The 20,919-nt window shown below is 41.9% G+C and overlaps 1 pseudogene; it reads right to left on the minus strand.

The window, feature by feature from the left end:
* Window positions 1–11,130: 11,130 nt before the first annotated feature.
* Window positions 11,131–20,919, minus strand: part of LOC135713585 (heterogeneous nuclear ribonucleoprotein L-like) — a 32,632-nt pseudogene continuing 22,843 nt past the window's right edge.

The raw sequence follows: 20,919 nt of genomic DNA on the forward strand, positions 1-20,919 counted from the left end.
TGCGCTGGAGTCCTGGATGGGCCCTAGGGTCTCTCGATTTCCTTCAGGAATTCCTTCAAGCACATCTTCTGAGTTGGAACACCACTTTCAAATTGGAAATCCTCATTTCAGCATCAACTCCTCCAAATCACGACGTAACTTCTTGGTTGACTCAATTGAATCCGAACCAGACAGAATGTCGTCCATATAGGAATCATTCAGGATAACTTCGGCCGCTTGTGGATAATCCTCACTCTCGTCACGGGCTAGCTGGATAAGTGATCTCACAGCGAGAAACGACGCCGCTGATGTACCGTAGGTAACGGTTAATAACTCCAAGACCTTCAGTGCTTCCGACAGGTGTCCTCGCCAGAAGATTCTCTGGTACCGAGTCTGGGAGGGATCAACGAGAATTTATCGGTACATTTTGGATACGTCTACGGTGAAAACGTAAGTATGGATTCGAAAACGTAGTACGATGCTGAACAGGTCGCTTTGGCTGCTGGTTCCAGTCATTAGTACGTCATTCAGGGACAGTTCACTCGCTTTGGCTGTTGCATCAAACACAACACGAAACTTTGTTCTGCTACTGGATGGCTTGAAGACACAGTGATGCGGTAGATAGTACGATTTTAGACCAGGAGGATCTTCTTCCTCCCTCACTTCACGGCAGTGACCCGACGATTGGTATTCGTCGATGAACTCCGCATACTGAGCCTTCTGGAACCTTTCAACTGGTCCACTGATTAACGGAACGGCAGCTGGACAACAAATCGTCCATCTTCATTACGACGATAAGTCCGTTGAAAGTGTTCTTCGAAACGTCCTTCTTCACTCGTCATCATTGCTGGTTCAGCGATTTCCTGTTGGTCGAAAAACCGCTGCAAGCATGCTTCCAATCCATCGGTCACAGCAAGGTTGACACATACTGAAGAATCTTCTTGCATTTCCTCGTACGAGCCAGCCACGACCCATCCAAACTGCGTTTCGTACAAGGTAGGTAGGTGATCGGCAAGTTTGATTTGGCCTTGCTTCAGCATGTTGAAGAAATGTTCGGCACCAATCAGCATTTCCACTTCTCGTAGACGGTTGAATGAAGCATCGGCCAACAACAGTACACCGGATGGAATATGCCAGGAATCCACTCTAACATTTGCCGACGGAATGGTGCCAGTCACCTTCGGTGTGACGAGACAATCAACATTGGCAGTGAAGTTGCTGTAGTTGGATGTCTTTCTCACCACCGTTCGATGGCGTATCGCGTACCTCCTACGCCGACTACAGGAACATTAGCTGGGAATTTCGGCAGGTTTAATTTCTTCACCACAGAATGACCATTGCTGTCATTAGGAACACCTGCTTGCTTGGTGAACGAAACACGCTGGAACAGGAAGCATGCACAGGCTGCTCCGCCACTGCTGGTACTGGATCTACGTCGGCTGGCTCGTTCTTACTTCAGGTTTCTCCCGTTGCTCGAAATGAACTAGAGTGTGGTGCTTTTTGAAACACTTTCCGCAAGATTTATTGCTTGGACACGCTGCACTACGGTGGCCCTTCCTCAGGCAATTGAAGCACAGATTCGTCGCTTTCAGCTTGTCTTGACGCTGGTCTACGGTCATCCTTTGAAAAGTCGAGCATTTGAAATTCTGGTGCTGGCCGGAACAAAAGTCGCACGCATATTCCGATGTTGCTGTTGCAGCATGCGACGACTTAGAAGGTCCACCTTTCGATGGAGCAGTCTTGGCGATCGGTACCTTAGATGCTGTGGTCGGAGTAGTGGTTTCACATCGTTCCAGAATCACGCACCGCTGCTTCAAGAATGCGATCATCTGCTCATACTCAGGAAGCTCGGACTGGTTGATTGAAGCTTCCCAGAGTTCACAAGTCTGATCGTCTAAGGCACGTGTCAGTAGTGTCACCACAAACAAGTGAGACATTCCGGTTAAACGCTGGTTGAGCTTAACGAGATTGTCGACGTGACGGGTGCATTCATCTACCAGGTTGCGCAGATCCTTTGATGATTTCTTGAGAACCTTTTGCATATTCAGGAGGCCAAGGATGTGTGACTCGATGATCAATCGTTGGTTTCCAAATCGTTCTTCCAGGATCTCCCATGCTCGTGCATAATTGTTGTTTTGCAGTGTCTCCAAGTTGATCACACCTGCAGCATCTGCCTTCAGCGAATTTTCCAAATGATACAGCTTTACAGCGTCGGAATCGTTTGATCGCTGCATCATGTCCTGAAACATGGCCTTGAAGCGTGGCCATGATTCATAACGACCGTCGAAGGTTGGTAGAGGAGTACGGTAAGACTGGGTGTGAATGATGACAGGTTGACTTGAAGCCTTGTTCGCTCTTGCTGATGTCGAAGGCACTGACACGGGCAGGGTTGCTCTGTTCTCCATCTCAATCATCTCGATCATCGTCTCTATCATGACCAAGGTTTCATTGTAGAGGGCTTCGAATGCAATATACTTTTCCTCCTGAGCATCGACGTTCTCTTCTTCCACGGAGGCGGCGATGGCATCGTGAATCTCGTTGTATTCTTGATAAATCACTTGCAGGTTCTTGGAGTAAACCCGCAATAAGGGAAGCGGTAGCCTTTTGTTCGCAGTTTCTGCTGCAGTCAGGGAATTTAAGATCCGTGTGACCTTCGCCTTTACTTGACCACTAGAGTGATGCAAATTTTGAAATTTTCGCTCCACAATACTTAAACGATTCCAAATCGGATCCTGACTAACCTCTCAAAATTTGAACCCATTTGATGAGAAACTGAGATGGCACAAACCATTTGAAGTTTGTATGGGAATTACTATGGTAAAACCAAGATTTTTGTTCATGTCTATCTAATAATTCACCATATTAGTCTGCTTGAAAAATTTTCAATAGTACATGAAGGAAATTTTCCCAGCTACAACTTTGCTGAAGACCACATTTTGAATAAATGCAAGAATCGAAAGTTATCAATGGTTCAATGCGCTGATGTCTTATGATCATGCCCAATCAACTGCTCAGCAGGCAACATTGGTGTTTCTGGGGCGTTGAGTAGGACACTAAAATCATGGCTACTATGTCACACTGCAAAATACAGTGTTGCCTACAGAGCAGCTGCTGGATCATGTCATAAGTTTACCAACCTCTTAAATAATTAATAACTTTTTCCTGTCTCGTTTTACATAGACACGATCTTCAGTAAAGTTGTAGCTGAGAAAATTGTTTATAAGAATGGCTATCGAACTGTTTCGTAGCTCAATATGGAAAAAGACTAGAAGGCAATGAACAAAAAGTTGAGATTTCCCATAGTAATTTACATGTAAACTTCAAATGGCTTGTGCGAAGTCTGTTTCTAACCAAATGAGTTGTAACTTTGGGAGGCAAGTCAGGACCCGATTTGAAACCATTTAAGCACTGTGGAGCGAAAAAGTCAAATTTTGCATCAGTCTATTGACCACGCTTCTGGATCATCACATTCACATCTTCCGAATTTTCCATTTTCCGGGGTGGGGTGCGAGGTAACATCTCCTCATACGCGAAGGTTTACGGTTACTCGGAAGGAATACTTCACACTTCGCAGGTTTTCTTGGCACGGTTCACGTTCGGACTACAATCGCAACGGTGGAACACACACTCACGAAACATCCGCTCGATTTAGTACGACACGTGGATAACGTTTCTATGGTAACCGTGACGGAAGGGCGAAAAACACTCACGGACGTCGCGACGAGGAATATCAACACGCACTAGGGCGTCGCGACGACGGAATAAATCACGGGGTTTCGCGTTGTCAAAGCCACGCGAACGGTTTTTCACGTTGTCAAGCCTCGCAAAACGCTTTTCTCACCTAGCAGCAGCACGCCAGTCCAGTATCCAGTTCGAAGGACCAATGTTTTGTATTCGGCCGTGAACACAACGACGATATAGGCGGAACGGTGGACTGGGAGTTACGGACAGCACAAGGTTCACCACCGGGTACCAACTCCAGGGCAGAGTAGCAGGATAACCATACGAAAAATCACTTTTTCCCGAACAAGTCAAGTAGTGAGCCAATTTGAAATCGTTAGTTTCCACCGGTTGTATTAGTTAGTGAAATTAATCAAGTCGAAAAAAAAACGTACCGGCTATGGGACTCGAAACACAAACGTTGCGATTATCAGGAATATGCTTTCGCCACTGCTCTCTCTATGCTTCGGGATATGAATACAGTAAACTCTCCACAACTCGATGCCCAGTAACTCGATAACAAGTTATGGAACCATAGTAAAAATGCATTTCATGGCTACTGTGATAGCGATTTTGTATGGTATTGTTGTCAGTGCTGCAAAATATCGACAATAAATGGCGATACACTGATGTCTTTTTTTACACGGGTTTTTTTTTACGCGGTTTTTTTTACACGGTTATTTTTGCGGTTTTTTGCGATTTACGATTTCTCGACAATGGTACAAGCCATCGGCTTGATTCTAATCACATTATCCGTTTCAAGCTATAGGTAATCGAAGGGCATACTTTAAAAAAAAATCACAATTTTCGGTGTAAATACAGAAATTTTTAAAATATGTCTATATGGACCATAGCATGCTATAATTACAAATGGCATAGCATGCTATAATTACAAATTACAAACATTTAAGCATGTGAAAAATTAAAATCTCGTAGGTTTTTTACACGGTTTTTTACACGGTTTTTTACACGGTTTTTTTTACACGGTTCATAGACCCCGTGTAAAAAAAGACCTGAGTGTACAGTGCTTTCCTGATTGTATCAGCCCCTCCTCAAGTTATAGGATGACAAAAACGAGAAACTGACAAAATCGAATTTTTTTTCCACTATTATTTTGATCAAATTATTACAGAATAATGAAGTAGGATAATATGCGCCATGATGTAATATGATCAACAGTGCATATATACGGGTTTTTCAAAACAAATTTTATGGGTTTCCACCCAGAATTACTTGAAGAGCTGCTGAACTCATCATATAGAAAATTGTTGATATTAATTGGTCTTTGAATAGTACCCCCCGTTTTACCCCTCCTTACCCTTCCTATGACTATTAATTGTAAAAACTCTTCTTCATCAAATTATTATAATTATTGAATCAATTTTCACATTCAGTGTGCGTGTATATGTGTATGTGTGTTACTTTATGCGTTGACAGAAATTTTTAATGCGGAAATCCGAAATCGATGCAATTGCCTCGTGGGTGAATTCTTTAGGATGGTCCGCACAGTGTGCCAAAAATAAGCTTGGGCAAACCTGGGCACAGTCATTGGCACTGTTTGGCACCGATTTGATTTTTCTAATCTTTAAAGTTTCTGGCTACACTGAACTTTTTCTGCGCCTGCGCAGTGTGCATTAGACTGATGCAAAATTTGACATTTTCGCTCCACAGTGCTCAAACGGATTCAAATCAGGTCCTGATTAGCCTCCCAAAATTTAAACTCATTTGGTAAGAAACTGACTTGGCACAAACTATTCGAAGTTTATATGGAAATTACTATGCGAAAACCAAACTTTGTGTTCATTGTCTCCTACCCATTGTCCATATTGCTTTTTCAAATTTTTTTTAACTATTCTTACGGGACATTTTATAAGCTACAACCTTGCGGAACATTGTTTTTCAGCCAAATCTCAAATGAAATAGTTATTAATTGTTTAAGAGATTGATAATCTTATGGCAAGATTAAGCAACTGTATTGTGGACAACACTGTATTCTGCAGTGTGACATAGTAGCCATGATTTTTGTCCTCTATTCCACGCTCCATAAACACCAATGTTGCCTGCTGAACAGTTGAATGAGCATTATTATAAGACATTAGTGACTTGAATCATTAATAACTTTTGTTTCTTAAATTTGATTAAAAAGTGGTTCTCAACAAAGTTGTAGCTGAGAAAATGTGCTACAATCACTGCTATCATTTTTAAAAGCATAGTGATGTAAGGAAAAACACGGCTTAACGGTTTTTCTTTATTTAATTGAAAGGATTGCCAAGTTAGTGCTCGAGAAAATATTAGAATAAAATCACTTGACCGAATTTACACGCAGCGGTCGCAAAAACACTCTTGCTCTCACGGTAGACCACGGCTCACTGACTCGTTCGGCTTGCAGTACGTTCTACTGCTCTGCGTCGTCCGTCTCTCTCACTCCTACAACTCGGTCATCCTGCGAGGGTTCTGGTCCCCAGACCCGATACAGCTTCAGATGACTCGCTGCTGTCGAAGTCTTCTTCGGCCCTTCGCCGCTGATCTTCTCTACATCATATCGACTGTTGGGCTTCACGTTGGTTATCTTGTAGGGCCCGAGGTACTCGGCTGCATACTTCTTACCTGGACCAAACTGCGTTCGTTTGATAGCAACAACATCACCGATCTGATAGGTAGGTGCCTGTCGTGCCCGTAGATTGTACGATCGTTGTTGATCATGCTGGGCCTTCTCGATTGCTGCTCTGGCTTTTGCTCTGATTTCGCTCCGTTGGTCGTCAAACTGTGCCACTCGAATTTCCTCTAGCAATTCACACAAACGTATATCACCTTCATGGCGCATCTGTACACCAAACATAGCTTCAAACGGAGACACAGTTGTACTCTGGTGGACACTTGCATTTATCCATCGCTGAATGTAGCCTACGTGCTTGTACCACTTCGTCGTATCGTTCACACTGAGCTTCGTGAGCATCGCCAGAATCACTTGGTTCACCCGTTCCACCTGGCCGTTTCCTCGTGGTATTCCGGTGGTGATTTCCACATGTTCGACGTTCTGTTCTTCACAGTAATCGTTAAAGTCATTCGAGGTAAATGCTGCCCCCTTATCACTCACGATTCTTCGAGGATTCCCAAACAACTCACTTTGATTTCGAAGTCTCTGGATCACTTCATGGGCATTAGTAGTTTTCGTTGGGTATATCCAGGTGTATTTTGTAATAGCATCGACGACTACGAACAGATACTTATACAACTTCTCGGTAACATCCATGGTCGTGGACCATGATAAGTGTCGAACGGCACATCTCCTTTAGGAATTGGAGCTAACAACCCATCTACTTTTCCTCGCTTCCGATTCGCCAAAATACACTTTACACAACAATCAATTTGTCTCTTCATTTTCTCACTCAAACTTGGAATGTAATAGTCACGTTTGATAATTTCTTCAAGCTTTCGCGCACCAAAATGACCATTCTCGTGAGCTTTCCTGATCACTTCACTTTGAAGTTCTGTCGGTACCACGATCACCTCTCGTCCATTAATGAGTTTCATTAACAAGTCGTCACTTACGAAATAGTCATCGAAAGTTTGTGTCTTCAACAGCTCGGTTATCACTTTCAACTTTTCGTCTCGCTTCTGAGCACTTCTAATCATCTCAACAATGGGATCACTCGATGTGAGCATCACAGGCGCGCGACTCAACGCGTCCACATGCTTCATCCTTGTTCCTGCTCGATGTTCCACGGAATAGGTAAACTCTTCCAAAAGCAAGGCCCATCTTGCTACACGGGCTCCCAAATGCTTCGCCTTGAGCGTATGTTGAAATGCCGCACAATCGGTCACGATCTTGAATGGAACTCCCAACAAGTAAACACGGAACCTTTCTACAGCTCTTACCACTGCCAATACTTCCAAATGGTACGCACTGTAATTCTTCTCCGCAATTGACGTTTGCTGGCTCATATAGTACACTGGATGCATCTTACCGTCATCACTCTTCTGGAGCAGCACTGCACCGTAACCTTCCTTAGAGGCGTCAGTGTGCAACTCAGTCTCGGCATTAGGATCAAAAATCTGTAACACCGGATCAGACACTAGACACTGTTTCAACGACTCGAAACTCTGTTTTTGTGAATCACCGAACTCATATTGTGCATCCTTCTTCAGCAGGGACGTCAACGGCCTCGCAATTATCGCGTACCCCGCAATGAACTTACGGAAGTAACTTGTAAGTCCCAAGAAACGTTGTAACTCTTTCACGTTAGAAGGCTCACGGTAGTGTTGAACTGCGCGGATCTTAGTAAGGGGTATACGATAACATCCACCACTTATCACGTATCCCAGATAGTCCACTTCGTTCTTCAAGAATTGGGATTTCTCCCAATTAAATTGAATCCCATTCTCGGCAGCCACTTTCAAAACTTCTTTCAAAACATCGATGTTCTCTTCTTCGGTCTCGGCGGGAATGATCGCATCGTCCACATAAATCATCAGACGACCACTCCTTATCAGGTCACGGAAGACATCGGCCACAAACCGACTGAAGCTCGCCGGACTATTGCACAGCCCGAAGGGAGTCTTCAGGAACTCGTACTGTCCCGCATGCGTCACAAAACTAGTATACTTCTGACTCGACTCTTCCACAGGTACATGAAAAAATGAGTTCTTTAAATCAAGTGTGGTAAACACTTTCGCACTTTTGAGTTTGTCCACTTGATCTTCAATATTTCTCATCGGAAAACAATCTTTCACGACCTTTTGATTCAACTGGCGATAATCAACACAAACTCTCATCGAACCGTCCTTCTTAGGTGCAAGCGTCACGGGACTTGCGTATTCACTCACACTTTCCTTTATTATACCGGCCTTAAGCCAATCGTCAACAGTTTTCTCTAGGATCTCTTTTTCTTTCGGTGCAAAACGTCGCGGGGAGATATGCACCGGAACATCGTCATTCAGAATTATTTAAGTTTCCACACGGCTCTTAACGTCACTGTTTCGCACGTAGTTTTCGATCAATCCTTTGATGGTGTCGGCATATCGTTGTGGCACGTCGATGGCAACATCACTTTTCACATCCTTCAAAATCATCATCAGTTCACTTTCTTCATCGCACTTGTTTACATTTTCATTCTTCTTCATCTTTACCCCTTCTTTGCTTATCTCTGCATCCATCTGGTTCAAAGCATCGATGCCCAGAATAGCGTCGTACGACATGCTACCCACGGGCACGACGAAGAATGACATCTCCGGGAACTCTTCCGCATCAACACATACACCGACAACGACTTTTCCACACGCTCGCGTCTTCATCGCACCGAAACCACTAAACACCATAGAAGTGTTGGTGAGCGGAGGCTCTCCGATTCGCTTGTATGCACTTTCACAAATCAAGTTGTATTGGCTGCCCGTATCGAACAACGCACGCAACTCGTTATTGGCCACTGTGATCTGCAGCACGGGCATTCTCTCTTCGGCGAGAATGTTTACTTCGGACTCTTTCTCTTTCTTCTGCTTGCAGTCCTTCGCACGGTGCCCAAAATCACTACACACGAAACACTTCGGTCCGCGAGACTTCATTTCACAATCGTTTGCGTAGTGCCCACGGTTTCCACAGTTGTAGCATCGGACACCTTCGGATGTGGACTCGGCAGCGTCGGTCTTGCTGGAGGTATTAGTGTTCTTTTTTGGTTTCTCTTTCTCGGATCTACCGACGGGTTTCAAACCACTACGACCACATTCTCGCATTTGATTTTTCATTTTCTCATATTGCTTCAGACGATCTTTCAGATCACTAATTTTGTTCGCACCGAACAAGCCCACTTTATTCACTGGATCGTCGGTTATGCCACGAACAACGTAATCACACACAGCCTCCTCTTCAATATGACCACGTTTAGCGATATTCTGCATGTAGTAGATGTACTGCAGAAATGACTCGTCATTCTTCTTTTTACGATTACGCAACAGTTCGTGAATTTCCGCACTCGTCACTTTATCCTCAAATTCGTCTTCTAGAGCCGCGCTCAATGCAGCCCAGCTGTTCAGCCCAGACGAACTGCTCACAAACAGCTTTGCAGTGCCTTTAAGCAGCCGTCGGCCGTAAACAAACTTTTGCACGTCGTTCCACCCAAAAGTTTCGCTTATCTTCTCGAAATCATACAACCACTCGCGTACGTCACGATCGGAACTTTCTCCGGAAAACTTCTCAAGAGAATCACTGATATCGTTGAAAGTAAACTGCGGTGGCCGCGCATTGCCTTCTTCGTCACTTGACACCATTTTGTCACCACGTTCTCGTTGATTCTTCGGTGTTGATGCCGTAACCTTAGAATTAGCAGCATCAATCACTGTTTCATCTTCGGCGGCACTGTTCTCCAACAATCTTCGCACAAGGGTCACTTTTTTACCACTACTCGATAAATTGTTCTCTGCACACAGATCGCGCAATTGTTTGATCGTTAGGTGTGCAAACTGGTCTTCACGTTCGGACATTTTGCAAACCTCGTTTCTCGATCAAACAAACACTACTCAAATCTCACAGGGCTCTCACAGAAGAAGTTATTCATTCTCCCGCCACGTCACTCACAGTGGAGAGGAAATTTCGCTTCGTTCACATAGCTCGCAGTGTGGAGATTTCTCTCCCATCTCACAACACACGGAATTGTGGAGACTTTTCGACCTCCAACCACACAATATGGCGTCGCGATTATCCGATTCAATTTCACAGAATAAAATCGCTTTTCGCCTGCTTTTACTGATCTCGAGACACTGGGAGGCAATCCCGGTTGAGCCCCCATGTAAGGAAAAACACGGCTTAACGGTTTTTCTTTATTTAATTGAAAGGATTGCCAAGTTAGTGCTCGAGAAAATATTAGAATAAAATCACTTGACCGAATTTACACGCAGCGGTCGCAAAAACACTCTTGCTCTCACGGTAGACCACGGCTCACTGACTCGTTCGGCTTGCAGTACGTTCTACTGCTCTGCGTCGTCCGTCTCTCTCACTCCTACAGTGATGTAGTGAATTTTTAGATAGATATGAACAAAAATATAAGTTTTCCCATAGTAATTCCAATATAAACTTGAAATGATTTGTGCCAAGTCAGGTTCTTACTAAAGTAGTTCAAATTTTGGGAGGCTAAGCAGGACCCAATTTGAAACCGTTTAAGCACTGTGGAGCGAACATTTCAAATTTTGCATCAGTCTAGTGTGCATGTCTCAAAATTTGTTATTAATGTTGCCACAATCTAATCAAATTCAAAACCATTCCATCGTCCAACATGCAATGTTACAGGACCGTCTTGTCAAAATCTCAAATAGCTCAAAAAATTATTTTTACTCTCCTGCCTTTTTGCACTTTCAACTAACAATAATCACGAATCATAACTTTAACTACACAGAAAAAAGAAAATCCTTTCTTTTCTCAGAAAAAGAAGGTTCCGCTCTTTACCGGTTTTTGATGTTCTCGTTGCTCAACGCACCGTTTATCGTCTTGGAGGAGCATAGCTTCATAATGAACGGGAATTTTGTGCCTTTGTGATCGATCGCACTGTGGTTGCACTTCATGATGGCGTTCACCGCCAGGGCTACGCTCGGGAACTCGACCAACCTGGAGGAGGAACTTTTTGATTTCAGCGGAATCATTCGCACTTGCGACCGGTGGCAGTTCTTGGTGGTAAATGCAGTTAACAGCAGATCCGCGTATTGAAGAAGTGGATAATGCGATTTTTGCTGGTAAACGAAAGGAAGCGATTGTTCTTGGAGGTGCTGTAGTCCTTGGAGCTAATAGAATGGTCCGGCAGGGTGTAGGGGTTGGTGGGCTCTGACAAGTAGTTCTGCTTGAAAATTGCAATCTGAATTTTGCTACCATCATTACCGATTATAATGTTGTCCATGTGCTGGATGCTGCATTCGACTGATTCGACTGCGATGGCGTCTCCCATCTGGACCATAGCGGTACCGTCTTTGGCCTTCAGGAACTTTATCCCGAGCTTTATACTGACAACATTTCCGTACAGGCAGAACAGATTGAACAGCTTAGCGATGATGGTTGTGTTGTTATCGAGTCCGTAGACCATCATTACTGCGCCCTGTTGCTGTACCGGTTGAATAAAGTTGGCTGGTCTGTTTCGGGTCAGCCGGGCGTCCTTCAAGTTTTCCGACGGATGATACTCAGGCGGTGAAAAATCCGGTGCAAATCCATTTCCTCCACCGGCTCCCAGAAGGGCTGGTTTAGGACCATGGTTGACTAATGATTGACGTTCGTTGTGTGGAGTTGGCCTTGATTAAAGCATGTTTGCGAAAATATGTAAAGGCAGCGAATTCTGTTACAAAGTTTGCGAAAGACTGAGAAAATTATTGGAAAGGCATCTTTGCTGAAGCTGATGAGTAGCGTGAGATCAAAAATCCGCTCCTTGGCTTACTACTGATTGGATCACGGATTTTCTACGTTAAACTGTAAGAGAATACTATAGAGAACATTAATACGACATAAAAATCAAATTTGCTGTAAACAGAGTTACGTTATCGCTTTTTTAATTGTAATTAGACATTCTGGGACACCCTACAGCAAAGATAAGAAATATAGGTTTTCCGTGGTAAAAATGATTTGTTCAGCAAACAGCAATCCAAAACTAATAACTCCTTGTAGGGGAGCATGGAGTAAAATGAAGAATTAACCGTTTAAACGGAGAAATCATTCTAATACATCCATTTAGTAAATTGATTAAAATGTAAAAAGTACATTGGTTGAAAGACCTGTGCGGTTGAATTGATTGATATCTGAATGAATAAGCACTTAAAATCGTTAATTTTTCACTTTACCGCTTATGCCTAAATGCATGAATTAGGGTGATTCCTCTCACGCAAAAGACGACTGTCCTGTGAAGGAATATACAAACTTACTTATAAAGATATAAGTAAGTACAATGAAGAATTTGAGCTTGTGAGCTGATGTACCTGCGGGTAGTGCTGAGATTTGTCATTGTCGTTGACAGACTTTCGTGCGATATTGACAAAATTGTTTTTCACATAGTCACTGATAGACTTGATCCTAAAAAAAAAAACCTTTGTCAAAATCTCATTCATTTTTCGTCAATGACTAAGATTCACCTGGTAACGAAAAGTGTTATTTCGTGCCTTCTGAGTCACATTATTGTTAACTTTAACGGCTCCATGTAATTGTTTTGCTCAATAATACATATATACATATAATACATAATAAAATACATATTACCATATGGCTTGTCTTGACGATGACTGTTACCTCAAATGAATGACCAAACCAGAACTTTGAATACCACTGTGTTTTGTCGAGATTTTGCAGGACTGATGTGGTGTTGGTGTTAATTATTAAACTCACACTTCCCGGAAAAAAATAACCATACAATTACCATAAAATAAAATACAATTACAAATAAATCTATTGCCAACAATCAATCTCATTGTGCGTGGATAGTACACGAAATTTTAACATATTGTTATTACAATAGATGCACAGTACGTCCCATATAGTAAGAGTTTTCAACAATAGAACAACAATACAATTAATGGTAAATGGCTCAAGTCTGTTCGGGAAAAAGTGATTTTTCGTATGGTTAAGATACATAACGACCCCCTTGTTCTATTGTATATTCCCCCATATACCATAGATTTTAATGTAAAAACAATACATTGTATTGTAATTTAATTGTTGTGGAGAATACGACAATGCGTCACGTCATAAACTCTATTGTATGGTTACAATACATTTCATTGTACCTCTACGGTTCCTTTTTTTACGGGTTAGCTTCTTTACTACTCTGGTCCAGATTTCAACGCTTCTGCTACTGCCTTATCTTATTTTCCTTCATTCGTTCCACTAAATATTCATTACATCACATACAATTCTTTGCACTTATTGTTTTCTTCTCTATTTCATTAATTTCTTCGCTATCATATTATCTTCAACTTTCTTCCTCTCCACCTGCTGTTAATTCCCTTCGTCATCTAATATGTTTCTGATTTTTGTATTCCCACGTATTAACGATTGCCGATACAATGCCCAGAAGAGACTCACGTTGCCTTCGTGCAAGTTTAGCCCCAATCATTTTAAGAATTCGCAGCCTTGAATCGCATGTAGTTTTCACAGTCTTACAATGCTGCTTGAAAGTCTGTGACCGGTCAAGGACACCGGTACAGCTACACGATCGATGCAGATATTGTTGCTAGGTTCTCGACGGGCGTTGGGACTGCCGTAGAAGATGTTCGATTTCGTAGATGATAATTTTAACCCAACGCTCTTCGATCACTTATCTACAGCTACAGCTCACCGTGGCTTGCAGATCGTGATAGAGGGGTCACTCCTCATTTCTCCTTACCACCAGCAAAATATAGTCCGCATATAAGAGCACGATGACAGTATGCAGCATCGCTCTGAATATTAGCTGCATCGCGACGAGGAACACCGTGACCGACAGCGCAGACCCTTGGGGAATTCCGTTTTTTAATGGCATTTCACTCGGTAAATGCTATTCCACGGTCACTCGGAATGTTATGTTGGCGAGTAAACTGCTCAACACATTGAACATCCGCCCACCTATCTGCCACTTCCGCAGAGTGCGTAAAATGCCGTACCTCCAGGTGGAATCAGTGACCTTTCCAACTCCGCCAAGTACATTTCAACCCCGCGCCCAGCTCTAAAAGCGTGCTGCCTTTTGTCCAATCGTCCTTTTGACTCCAACTCCATCGTCAATCTACGATTCACCATGCGCTCGAACACCTTCGCGATACAGTTGGTCAGAGAGATAGTCCGGAAAGCTGCAGGACCAAACTCAGATGAATTTGGCTTCGGAATCAGCGCCCTTGTCTAATCCCGCTTCTCTGCTGCGCTTCAGTGCTCTCAGAAGTTTTCGGCGCCGCTTAATCGCCGTTTTCACTTACGGGCACCACCATGGTACTGATTTGGTACCAATTCGTCATGATGTTCGAGGGATGTTTGCTGTTGCTGCTGATAATACCCGATCGACGAACTCATCAACGCCAAGCTCGTCGACTGGTTTGATGCTGCGGGAAGTCAACCGTTTGAACGATGTCCAATCCGCTTGGTCGTTGAGCATTCAGGATAAGAGACGGTGATCAGAAAGTGGTCGCTGCTGTGGGTGTCCGGAAGAGTCCGCCAGATAAATCTGGTAGCTAGCACCTCCGAACCGATCGAGATATCTATAGCTGAAGATGAACCAGTTGCTGGGTCCATTCGTTTGTGCTGAAATGGTTCAAAGAGGTAGTCTAACCTACCTTAAACTGACACTAGATAGAAAGCTGATATACATCGACAAATCTAGTGTCAAGTGCAACATCTTGATGAGTACCCTCTTATCAACATATGTTCACCCTGTCCTTGAAAATCAAGCTTGCAGTCTACAAACAAATAATCCTATCAGTAATAGAATAGAGTGTGTCAATCTTTGATAATGGTGCTAAAATCCACCACCTCAAGCTGCAAAGGATCCAGAACAACATCCTGTGGAAGATCTTTAACAATCTTCTGTGGACTCGTCTGGCAGGTCTTTAGAGGAACGGAGAACGATTTTCCTGGAAAGATTCAGAGATTGCTGTAAGCAATCCGGTCAGAAGTTCACTAGGAATCTAACACGTTTGGTTAAGTAAGAATAGCTAGGAAGGTTATAACAAATTCATCTAAACATGCCTTTTTGTAGGCTAAGTGTAAATTAGAGTTTACCCAAGGGGTAAGTCACTCAGCATATTGTGCCGAAATTATATTGGACACATCTATCGGCACATTTTCATCATACCTTCGGCACAATCTCTTAGGCATTAGTTTGTTGTAAATAAAATGGGAGCACTGGTGGACAACTGTCATTGAAGTTGTTCAGAACATTACGCGCTGTTTGACTGTATTTTCAGGAACATCTTCTAATTGAATATATCAGAGGAACTCAGACCAGCATTTCACTTATAGATCTAAACATGTAATGTAGGTTCTAGAGTGGACTCAAGAGGAAGAGGCAGTCAATCAGACCTCATTTGTACCCTTAATTCAAATAATGCTGCAACTCACACAAAACAAACTAAATAAGTCTATTCATCACCCTCTATAGTCGGTCTCCAATAATGCTCCTCACCGGTTCCAACTCTTTCCGGCCGAAAGGCTAGGTTTCTGGTCTGCCTTTGAGGGCATTATAAAACACTAAAATACAGGACTTTTATTACCCTATGGATCACAAAACACCGAAATTTCGCACACTGGCCACTTCACGCGTCATCCTCAATCCGATTTATCCTTGCGATTTCAAACCAAAACATTCAAGGTGTCAGAAAACCGGGTTGCCGGGATGGGTATTTTAAAAACAATCGCAGCTTGCTCTATGACCGGCACAATCGTCATACTTGCGGCACACTGACAAAAAAAGATGACCCAAGATTGGTGTGCGGAGTGACCTACCCCTTGGGTTTACCCGTAAAATCAAACTCAAGTTGAACGAAACGAAGTGCTACAAAAAGCCGCGTTGTAGACGGTCTACCGTTAAGATACCAAGTTATCAATGTTTGGTCCAAGCAATGAGTGGCAACAGTACAGCATTGATCCGGGCAAGGTTGCAAACACTCATTTCAGCTAAAACAATGTTTTTCTAAATTATGAAATAATTAGATGCCATGATCAAATTTTGAATTGGTAGGATACAAGAAGAGGTCGCAAAGAATGTGTTTGACATATTAAACCTGTTTGTTTCACTTCATGAGAGTCACAATCAGCGATTTTTCACAAACTCACTCACTCACTCACTCAGCGATCAGAAAATCGCTGATTGTGACTCATAGAAAGCATAATTTACAGGTTTTATGTTTCAAACGCATACTTTGTAACCTCTTCTTGTAAGTTACAAGTTAAACCTGCCGTCATACCATCTTTTGGTTTTATTATTCCGAAAAACATTATTTTAGCTTAAATGAGTATTTGCAACCTTGGATCCGGGCAACTGTGAGATTAAAAAAGAGAGGAGAAAAGCTGTGGTGGTCTTCGAAAATTCAGATGTTCGTGAAGCTATGCTGTTCAAGAGAAATTTTTCAGCTCCCGGTCCTGACGGAGTCCAACATTTCTGGTTCAAGAATGTGACCACAGATTATCCTAGGATGGCTGAGTATTTTAACAAAGTAATACCAACAATCAATACGAAACTATCGATTTGAAATTGGCTCACTACTTGACTAGTCTATTGGTCCCAAGCAAACGATTAACGTACCCCATTCTAGTCGAAATTCTAGTACTACACAATATTTGTTTTGATTCGCTATGAAAGTTTGACAGATACAATGAGGGGTTAGTGGATTTTCCTATGTTTCGAGGGGTCAATCGATTAGCTTGGGACCGAAGAGAGTACCAGAGCTGAGCCAAAAAGTTGAGCACGTTTCTTCGGGACCTTCTAGTCTTAGAGTTACCTCTATGGTAATACTGAGCCTTACACACTATCGGAATTTGCAACCTCCCTCCCCCCAAGAACATTATTCGGCAGACCCTTTCAAAATACAGGTCAATCACCTGATTATCAAGTCTGAACAATCATTATTGTATTATTGTAACTATACGTATTATTTCATTGATTACAATTGAAACAATCTAAAATCTTGTACATCTGTCTAACATGCCATTAATACCTCACGATCTTCCATTAAAGCTGCTGCAAATAACTTAGCAGAAAACAAAACGTTTGTTAATTACTATTATTCATTCTTCACGCTTCAGAAGCGTTTCACACCTTGCTTTCAACATAGATGTATGCATATTTTATTGCACTTTTGCAGCAGCAGCAGCAGCGTCAGCCGGGCACCAATAATGGCAATGAACAAACATTCTCTACCTCGCGTTCGTCTACCTTCTATTCACGTACGGCTCATTCCAGCTAATATATTGATCATTAATACGTGTTAACTCAATGAACAAATTATTCAAAATAACTTCCATTAGATGCCTATCCTTCGCCGATGTTAGCTATCGATTCGTCTGAGTAGAGCTGGGTACCTACGGTTTGACCGCAGTGCTTTTCCACAGCGACACAAGATTTGCCGGATCTCATACGACTCCCCGCACGTTCCTTCACATATCTATGCTTATCCACCATTGTCGATTGAGCCTCAAATGATCAGAATTGCTTCATTGTTCGGTACAACTTATGATATTCAATTTATTTTATTGAAATGCGCAGCTTGTCCCGTCCCTCTGGCCACTTATGGCGCTGTTGTTAAATGCGAAAAATTATACCTTCATCCAATAGGCCCCATATGAGCAAGCACTCATTGCATTGGTGTGTACAGAGATTCGCGAGCTACGGTGATCATTACCATATATTCAACTTTTAGCTGCTCATTCGTTCGAGCGATGTATGATTCGTTTCTTTTGCTTATTGAGGCTGGCCATTTGACAGAGTAGGCTAGGGAATTCAATGCGTCCGAGCAATAAGCATAGCAAGCGAGCCGATGATGACTAGATGCGGGTCCAAGCCAGCTAGGAAATGTTTACAATGCGGATTCATAAAGCTTAATGATAATCGTGTGCATTTAGTGCAGCATCTTCATATGTGAGGTATGCAATTTTTAGGACAAGGCTAATGATCATTTGTATCGTCTACGATCAGAATAATTTCCATGGGAGTTTTGAGTACAAATTTTAAATATGCGAAATCCGTGTACCATGTGTAGGGAATGTATGTGGCAGCTGATTTTGATCTTTCACGCCAAAAAGCTTACGCTTTTCATAAGGAACAGAGCGCATACTTCTTTCAACAGTTGCTGTCCCATTAATCTTTCAACAGCTATAATTTCGGTGTCCATTAATTTATCACCTCGCAAGGATTTACTTTTCCCCTTCATATTTGTTCCTAATGAGCCAGATTCAATAGAGGGCAAAAACATCTGCTTCGATTTCAGGTTGTTTATGCGAAGGTAGCATCTTGAATTTTTCCGCCGTTTAATCAAAGCACGTTCAAAGAAAAGTGTACATAATATCAAAAATCCACGTTGCGTGAAATACAACACAGAAATGTTCATATTCTTTCGTTTCTTTTTCTTCTTCTTTTAATTGTACGTCCCTTTGACTGTTATGCATTATTAACTTCTCACCATTTAGTTGACTCTGATTTAGGCAACCCTCCCTGCTAGGGAATGTGCTTTTGTAGTAGAAGACCTATAGGGGACGAGCTCGAAAGAGTATCCACTTCAAAAACGGCTATTAAGCGACAATAAAGTACACAAGTTTGTACAAAAAGTCGCAATGAATTATCAATGGCACTTTAGACAGAGAGAGAAAGGGGATATTTATTACAAAATGAACGACTAGCTGCTCATAATGATGCTTGTGATGCTGCGCATCGCTTCTCCTATTCATTGATTCGTGTATGGCAGCAACTGGTGTTCGAAGCACGGTCTAATGTGCCAAATGCATCGCTGTCTCTAATGAAAGCGACCATGGAGGGGATGAGGAACATATGATGATTATTGACTGCATGCTTGTCGTCAGCATTATTAATGCTAAGTGAATTAAATCCCTTTGAATTGGTATTTGAACGGGGACAAAATATGTCCCATTGATCATTTGATAATTAAATGGATAAATCCATGCATCATTAAAGTGATACCGAGCACATATAGTTGGGAAAACCATGATTTCCGCCCTTAACTAGTTCAATCATGTTTTTAATCAATTGTTGTTTTTCTGAAGATCGATAAAAAATAATACCGTAGAATAAATCAAAAAAATCAGATCTCTAAGCCATATATTTACCGTGATACAGGCAACATAGTCGGACTATGGCCAATTTTTGTAAAATCAATAATACATTCAATCTTATTTTTCTCTGTGTTGAATAGATCTTTTCCTATGTTTGAAGATATTTCTGGATGGTTATATCCAAAACAAACTGACATAATACTTACAATCACATTCTTCGCAAATAAGGTTTTAGTTAGGAATGTAGTCGCATTTGTCATGGTGGCGCCACTGAAGCATTAAGCAATCCACTACATTTCGAACTTATCAGTGATGCTAGTTCATTTTCAGGTCAATTTAATAGATGTCAGCTCTTGAAAATGATAAGGGGACCAAGGCATCCCACTGGGTACATATACAGTAATGACCCGATTTTGCCAGCCTCCTTTTTTGAAATGTTTTCTAATGTTCTACGAAACCCATGTGCTTTTTCAGTGGTCTTAAACACCCATCTTGAAGATGCATGAGAATGATTTGGAATTACGATTTTATGAAATTATTTAATGTTCAAGTTTTAAGCGCAGAGGGGCCGAAAAAACGGGGCATTACTACACCACATAAGCTGACGAATACAGGAAAAAAAGTTGTTGAATATTTCATCCAAACAGTTGATTGGTCATTCCGCTTGCGATGACCAATCAACTGTTTGCGCTGTAAGATGCATACACAATATGTGAACAAATTATTTAAATGAGTGTAATATGGTATCCACGTTTAGTAAAACACCATACATCATCAATAACATTGATTGATACATATTGTTTGCTATGTACACGTTAAAGTGATGAGCGGTGGTAGAAAGGGTACTCATTAGTTATTCATTTCCACGTTTAAAAACTTGTTTCCAGCAATAGAAAAATCACATTAAGCAATCAAAACAATTCCCTAAAAAAGACTGAGCTTTTGTGAAAAATATACCGATGTGTATACATCATCTGATAGAGCTTCGTTTTCTGAGCACAACGATATTTTCTATCGATCCCGTAGACATTCATCTCTATTTTCAAATCAAGATTAAATTTTTTGTTCGTTGACACTAAATCTATTCGTTGACAGCTCACTCCCATACAAAGTCCCACCAAGGAGCGCTAAGATGGTGATTTTTGCTAATGTAATTATACTTATTTAAAATAGTTCCAGTGTACCAAAATAGATGAAATTTTGGATTTCGGATCCATTTTTAATCCAGATATCGAATATGTGATACCCCTAAACAACCCAATTCTACACGCAAACCAAAAATGTATTACAATGCATGTTAGTTCCAATTCCTATCATCCTCTGTTCATGAACATCGTAGCGAATGTTAGAAGTTGACCTTACAGACAATGCAATGACTTTTAACTGTTATGTGATCGACAGGGTACCCGGGTACCTTTTCAGATTTCAAGTTAAGAAATTATACAGTTATCTTCACGACAGGAAACCAGAATTCAGTGACATCTTAGAACTCAAGACAACTTTTCATGTAAAAA

The sequence above is a fragment of the Ochlerotatus camptorhynchus genome, unplaced genomic scaffold (assembly GCF_037179485.1).
Source record: "Ochlerotatus camptorhynchus isolate MF236.1 unplaced genomic scaffold, CSIRO-AGI_Acam_v1.1 ptg000569l, whole genome shotgun sequence".
Lineage (NCBI taxonomy): Eukaryota > Metazoa > Arthropoda > Insecta > Diptera > Culicidae > Ochlerotatus > Ochlerotatus camptorhynchus.